At 46.5% G+C, this 7,670-nt stretch overlaps 1 long non-coding RNA gene across 1 annotated transcript; it reads left to right on the top strand.

Annotated features, from left to right (window-relative positions):
- Nucleotides 1-4,948: 4,948 nt before the first annotated feature.
- On the top strand, nt 4,949-7,296 carry LOC118352070 (uncharacterized). The gene is made up of 3 exons (XR_004808555.2): nt 4,949-5,136; nt 5,507-5,708; nt 7,136-7,296. It is a non-coding gene; the product is annotated as an uncharacterized LOC118352070 (long non-coding RNA).
- The last annotated feature ends 374 nt before the right edge of the window (nt 7,297-7,670 follow it).

The following is a 7,670-nucleotide window of genomic DNA, read 5'->3' as shown; positions in this document are numbered from 1 at the left end:
ACACATCTCTGCTTATGAGCATGCTCCATTGTATCCTTGACTTCTCTTGTAAAACACAAGTTCAAAGATAAAATTATTAAGAATGGCTCCCTTCTTAATGCTTTCCTGTCACCAGGAGCACCATGGAACTAGCCCTGCCCATCAGGATGGTGGCATGTGAGAGCTAACACTTTGTGCCTACAGCGACCGGGCACTGGTTCAAGTCTCAATGAACTCATTGAGACTTCTTGGCAAGTGAATCAGTAGGTAAGTTATTACCTCACTCTTCATATCAAAACTTGAGACACTGGGAGGTTAAATGAGTTGCCGAGGGTCATAGCACCTGCCACTGGTGGAGGCGAGATGCAGCCCCAGCAGGTGGACCTCTGGTCCATGCCCCCAACCACAAGGCTAAACTGCTTCTCAGGATGAATTAAGGAACGACTTGGGTGGGGGCGGGGCGACAGGCAAGGGGATGTCCCACGTTCTTTGCTCTAGTGTCTGTATTGAGGTCTATATGGCAGGGTTGAAGAGCCTTTCCCTTCACACGGGAATCCATAACTTTACTTCTTTAAAAATGCTACCCTTCCTCAAACTGGGCGAAGGGGCTTAGCAACATTTTAAAGATGATGAGGGAGGTGGGGATGAAGTTCACACTGGGAGGCTTTGGAGTCTATGGGCCCAAATAAGTCAGGGGAAGGCAGCAGGGCGTCCGAAGAAGCCCCTTCCTCCCATCCGCTGTTAGACTCAGGAGCCTGGGAATTTTGCACAGGAACCCAGTTAAGCACTGGCTTGATTTTTCTTGTCCCTTAGTAAACAGTGTGCACATGTGTGTGCATGCACACACAATCCAGCTCTACAACCAGGCTACATTCTTAGAAATGGTGTCCCTTTACCACTCCCATATCTCCTCTTAATTTGACTCAAAAGCATTCCCCACTTGCTGCCAGGAAAGCAGGAAAGGCCTTGCTGAGCAGGTTCACCTGGTCGCCCTTTGCATCCAGAACACTGGCCTACACATATCAGCAGGGAGGAAGGAGGACAGCCAGCCAGGATGGAGGGATGTGATAGCTCCCTGTTGGTGCTTGCATAGGTAGGAGAGGACAAGGAGAGCAGGGAGGGCAGGGAATGGAGGTGGGGACACAAAGGAAGTCAGATAAGCACTTTGCACAAGGTCCTGGAAGATGAAGAGATCAATGTATTGCCCAGTGGTCTTACATTAACCCCAACTGGTTTATTAGTCACCAGTCTAGTCCCATTCAGCCATTTTTGTGACCAACCAAACTAGTAACCTTTCCTCTGAAGTAGTGTGTGTTCTCTGATTAGCCATCCAAACAAGGGTGATGTCAAAGACAGCTGTGTTTTCCCTCTCCTGGCATGAAACGCCTGGACCCCCTACCAAAAAGACTTATGCAGCATGTGTGTTAACGCACCATTTGTGTTTTTCCCATAAATGTTCCTGCAGACATTGTCCCATCGTTCAAAAATTAAAAACAACAACTGTAACATAACTGGGTACTGACCAGACTTGAAGAAAGAACATCAGTGAAGGGAAGCTGTGGCTTGGTGCAATTGCTTTCATTGTTCCAATAGAGCAGCCACATTCTTCCCATTGGTGTCTTTCCTTTTTTCCAGCATATGGGCAGCTTTCTCTGCTTTTCCCATTGTCCATTGCACAGTGCCTTCATGGCACTCTTATTGACCAGCACCAGCACGGGGCAGAGTGCTCCTCCCCGCTCCTGCTTCCTTATTTGGGTTGCAATAGGCTCTATTTCTCTCTGGACATAGTGTTTGGAAACCAACAGGCATGTATTTGATGCACTGTGCAAATGTCGTATGGTGTTGCTAATGTCATACCATTGACAAAAGAAGACAAGAAAAGGCTCCCAGCAGATGGATTCGTGTTACATTTCCTACTACGCACAGTTGATTCCTGACAGCCTAGAGCAAACAGCAGCCACTTTATCAGTGGGAAAGATGCAAGGTTTTATGTGGTCTCCAGCAAGAATTCTCCCAAATGGCTATTTTGCAGTCCTTACTGGCTTGTCAGTAAATTTTCTCTTTCATGGTTCCTTTTTTCCCCCCTCAAAGATACTGCTGGTCTCAGAGCTTAGAGGCAACAATTGTTGTTCCTCCCAAAATAAAGGTCATTTGTGCAAAATAGTTTATGACCTACATAAAGTTGGGCCAACACAATCTCTACCAAAGGGATCTCCCAAATACCTCACTCATTTTCCACATTTGGTCAGTTTGAGTGACAAAGGCTCATGGGTGTAAGAGCATATGATACCATACAATTATGGCCTCTTGCTTATCTTTTTATAGACAGGCCAAAGAAATCCCAAAATGTCAGCCAGGGCTGGACCATGAAGGGGAGTCAGTAAAAAAGAAATGAATTATTTTCTTCCTTTGCTGATAGCTTTTTTTTTAAAAGATATTATTTGTTTATTCTTGAGAGACACAGAGAAAGAGAGAGAGAGAGGCAGAGACACAGGCAGAAGCAGGCTCCCTGCAGGGAGCCTGACGTGGGACTTGATCCCAGGTCTCCAGGATCAAGCCCTGGGCCGAAGGCGGCGCTAAACCACTGAGCCACCTGGGCTGCCATATTGATAGCTTTCTGTTATCATCTTCAGAGTCTTCAGCAAAGATCCTGACACTGTGAAAATACAGTTTATGTTTATAAAAGATGGAGAACCTGCTCTCATCCTGGCTTGCTAATTTCCAGATTTCTTCTGGCTTTAGCACAGGAGAGTAAGGGCGTTGAATGCCAAGTAGGCGGAGGATGATCCCTGGCTGGCTCACCCCATGTCTGGGTTAATCTCCACCAGCTACCAATCAGGTGGGAAGCATCACTTGGCTGCATGGCCACCGCGGACCATTCCTTTCAAGTTATTATAGGTTGCCACGGAAACAAGGATGTCTTAATGTTAAGAATAATTTGCTCCTTAATGGAAACAGTCTCTCTCTGAAGGAAAGTTAACTGGGAAACCATTTGAATCATCCCCAGTTGCTGTCCCTACCCCACCCCCGCCCTACTTTCCTCTGTTTGCCTAGAGGTCTTAATTTTGATGATCTATGAGGTGTCAGCCAGAAGGTCTTGTGCTCTGCTGCAAAGCACTATAAAAAGGCAGATGTATGACTGTGTCATCTACAAATACCCTAGAAAGTTAAGTGTTAAACCAATGTTAATAATAAATGTTTTCCTCCGAAGTAGGTTATGGCAGCATCACCAGAGCCCTTTGAAGTCGTACAAACTAATAAAATTCCGGGGAGCTCAGGAACACTTACCCCTGCCATTGTCTTTATGGTACAGTCAGGAAAGTTATTAAATGCCATTCCATTGCTTTTGCCTGAAGCCCTTGGATGCCCCTCTGCATCTGAGCTTGATCTCTGAAGATGGGAAGTCCTGGGACAAGAAAGTCCCAGGGAATGGAGAAATGACTCTTTAAAAGTCTTTTTTGAGGAAACACAGTCACAACCCACCACACTGACTCGGTCCAGCACCCACCACCACTTTGCTACAAGACCTCCTTGATCTAAATGGGTGAGGCCATCTGGGTCCTGCCTGGCCTCGATCGTAAGGCCCTGTTTTGGTCGCTTAGGAACCACTGGTCTTCACTCTGACTCCTGCAGAGATTTGTCTGAAGAGAGCCCCCAGGTGGGAAATCTAAAAATCAGGCCACATGCTTATGGGTGCAAGAATTAGAAGCTTACTTTGTTGCCCTATCTTTGCTCAAGAAAATTCTAAGCCAAAACTATATTCTGGCCCCAACAGATGTAAAGTCTTGGCTGCTCCTTATCTTCCGTTGCTTCTCATCCAATAGGAAGGGTGTTTGTTACTGTTGCTGTTGTTGTATTCTCTTAGTAGATCCTTCCTGGTGCAGGAAAAAGAGTCAGCATCATGGGGAAAAGGAGCCACAGTCATGAAATCAAAATGTTCCAGTTTTAAGCTAGTTTCCCCAGAAGCGGATCCTGACAGAATATTCCAGTGAAAGTGACTCATTAGGAAGTGTTCCCACGGTTGTCACATTCTGTAGGGTCGGGAAGCAGGTCTGGGAAGGGAAGAAGAGCAAACAAGGCTATAGTGTCAAGCCGAGTTCCTAAGAGGGTAATGCTGGCACAGTATAGGTCACACCTAAGTGTTCCCATCAGGGATGAGGGAGTTGGAGAGCCCGTAGCCTAGACCCCTCAGTCATTGGTTAAGGGATGTAGGGGCAGGACATATGGGGGCATGGCCAAAGCTGCTCCAGTAGCCTATGGGTTGTCCTCTGCCATGGAGATGCACGTGAGCCTGGGAGCAGAAGCACCAGGGAACAGCAATACGACAGGAGGGAGTAGCAACAACATACTGACAGCCACTCCTGTACACCCCATCTGCAAGAGAAGAGAGCAAGGAGGGAAGGCCAAGCTCACTTTCAGGTTAATTTGTTTGTTCATCACTCACTTATTCACTTAGTAAACATTTACTGAGCACCTGCTATATATTCCAGGCATTGTGCTAAATGCTGGAGATGACAAAGAAGAAGAAGGCAGAACCGATCTTGTCATTGCGAAGTTAACAGGGTGGGTGGGGACATGTACTGAAATGTCTGTCACCCAGCTGAGGTTTGGACTCGACTATTTCTAGCTTCCATCTAGGTCTGTTGGATGAAGGGCCAACCCTTCTACCTTGAGGAAGCTCTCTGTATAATTACATAAGTCAGGGGTCACAGGGCTGTGCTGCTTAATGCTAATACTGCATGCACCTAGAGATCTCTGGATGAAAAGCACAACATGAGTGCGAGGTATTATTAGTAATAAAGGTGGTGTTTAGTAATACCAAAATAAATAGGCTGACAGGAGTTTTGCTCTGCATTCAGGAAAGTGTTCTGGGTCTCCTAGGCCCTTTATCTAAGAATCAAATGCTCCCAACATCTATAAAACATTCCTGCCCTGGTTTGTCTTAGGACCTGAGCACTTTTCTGGCATCCACGCTTCAGTAAGTGCCCTGCTGATTCCAAGGACTGTGGCTGTGTGGGCGGCATCTCAGCGGCAGCCTAGGCAGATGGGTTACCTGAGGTCACATCCACCTATTGCCCTCCACCAATGGGCCAGGACCAGGAAGGAAGGAGAAGGAACTGGAGTGGAGACATACCAAAGAGGTTCTTAGTTGTAGGGGTAAGTGGGTTTGGAAAAATATAGCATCCCTGCCCCTCTGTTCCTGGGACTGAGGCCTGAAAGAGTAGAAGGAAAGGGGGGCGGGGAGGCTGATTTACAGGGGCGAACAGGAAGCCATCTCTGGGGAGAGGATGTCCGAACGAATGTTGTGTGCCATCTGGGACCTGGCCTTAGCAGATGGAGCTCCAGGGTAGGAAAAGCTTGGCATCTGAGGGGCAGCAGAGTGGGCAGAGGGTCAGGGTGGAGCTGACAAGCTGAGAAGCAGGGACATGAGGTCTAAGCCCCAGGCAGGCCATGGTCAGAAGTTTGGATTTTATTTGAATGTGATCGGGAAAGCCTATCTTAGCCCTTATCCCCTTCCCCTGTAAAGGTCAAGAAAGAAGAGGCCGTGGGCTCAGGCACAGAGCAGGTGGCATGGAGAGCATATGGAGACCCTCACAGATGACAGCCAGGAGTCCCTTGGCCTTTGGAAGGGAGCAGGTGCCTCCTCCTGTTCAAAGTTTGGCTCCTGGAGTTTTCCCGTGATGTATAATTCTCTTCCCTGAAGGTTCAAGTGCTTCTTCTAAAAGCTAGTAAGTACCCTGGTAAGCTTTCAGATCCTGCTGCAGTGATTTTTAGGTCCTGGTGGCCTTTTGACAAAAGCTGGAATGCCCCAGTGTACCTCTACAGGCTGCCAAGAAAAGACAGTCCAAGCCTGATGTGAGGGCAAACAGGGCTGGGCTGTGGCACAGGGGCCAAACATCTTACACACCCAGCTCCTTGGACTTGGGAGAAGATCAGTCCATCACATTAGAACATTGAGAATAGCAGTTCTCAAAGTGTGGTACCCAGACCGGCAGCATCAGCATCACACGGGATGGGAAGTTTTTAGAAATGCTAAGTCAGAAACTCCAGAGGTAGAGCTCAGCCTTCCATGTTCTAGCAAGTCCTTCTGACAATTCTGATATCAAGTAGCTTGAGAACCATTGCTTTAAAGGAAAGCTGGGAAGATGGGTTTTTTGTTTGTTTGTTTAAAAATCCTTCCTTAGTTAAGACTTGGCTCTCAGTGTAAAGTCAAATCAGAGCAAAAACAGAAACCTTCAGGGCACAGAGATATGTGATGCCAAAACCCCAACCACCCACTGAGCCTCACATCTGAGTTATAACTTCCCCAATTCAATGAAACTCTGTGATGAAACATATTAATAAAGAATAAACTCTACTTCTCCCAAATAAGTTCCAAGCCCTTAATTTATCGTTGGTGTACTCCGGATGCTCCTGGGATATGTATTCATTCCTTCTCATGCTCAGCTCCTGAAGATACAAAGATGGTAAGACTCTCGAGTAGCTTGAATCAAAAAGAGGAGTGTGACTTGTAAATGAAACATTAAAAGGCACAGTAGTAAGCACTGCAAGAGTGCTGTGGGTTGGGGTGAGGGAGACAGAGAAGGAAGGAGGAGGAGGCAGAGGTCTCAGCCTAACCTGGAGGAAGGAACCAAGGGAGGTTGGCAAGGGTTAACCCAGTTCACGTGGTCTGCTGGCTGAGTCAAATCATGATGCAGTCAGGGGCAAAGCTCCAGCCCACATCCCTGCCTTCTCCTCGAGAAAAGAATTGTCCACAGAGCCCAAATACACCCATTGCCACAAGCATGTGCTTGAGCTGTGAGGGGGGAGACTGGAGGAGTAAAGGCACCACTGGCTACCCCGGCCTCCTGATTGCTGATCAGCAGCTCTCCCTGGCTGGTTGGCCAGCTCCAAAGCCCAGCAGTTGCTTCTCGGTGTAATCACCCCAACAGACACTCCCAAACCTCATTTCTACCACAGAATTCTGTCCATTTGAAAGGACTTTCAATTGAGCAAGGGAAGACTTGGAATAAATCCCTGTTTATATAATGACTGACATTGTTTTTAATGACAAAAAATTAGAAACAAGTGACATTTGCAATAACAAAGAATGCTTAAACAAATTAGATTAAGTCCGTAGAACATAATACTATGCATTAAGAGCTCTGTTTTTTAGTGGCACCTGTGTGGTTCAGTGGTTGAGCGTCTGCCTTTGGCTCAGGGGGTGATCCTGGAGTCCTGGAATCCTGGGATCGAGTCCTGCATCGGGCTTCCTGCATGGAGCCTGCTTCTCCCTCTGCCTGTATCTCTGCCTCTCTCTCTCTCTGTCTCTCATGAACAAATAAATAAAATATTTTTTAAAAAACCCAAGACTTTGTCTTTTAAAGAATTTTGAATGTTGTGGGAAATGCTCTTATATATACAGTAAGATTCTAATTTATAAAATACATATAACAAACATATGTGCATTAAAAATATCAAGGAGAAATAAACCAAAATACTATGAGGTAGAATGGGAACTTTCATTTTTTATGCATTTTGTATTTTCCTTTTTTCTACACTTGGCATGTATCCCTTTTATAATGAAAAGGTTATAAAAATTAAAACCCACATGTGACTTCCTCCTGGGCATAAGGAACTCCTTATCTCATTGTTCCTCCAGACAGCTGCCTCCTGGTCCAGTCCTGGTGAGTCACCCACCTTGTCTGTTT

This window comes from Canis lupus, chromosome 23 (genome assembly GCF_003254725.2).
Source record: "Canis lupus dingo isolate Sandy chromosome 23, ASM325472v2, whole genome shotgun sequence".
NCBI lineage: Eukaryota > Metazoa > Chordata > Mammalia > Carnivora > Canidae > Canis > Canis lupus.
Note: the sequence above shows the minus strand (reverse complement) of the source record. Positions and strands in the feature narration are given on the sequence as shown.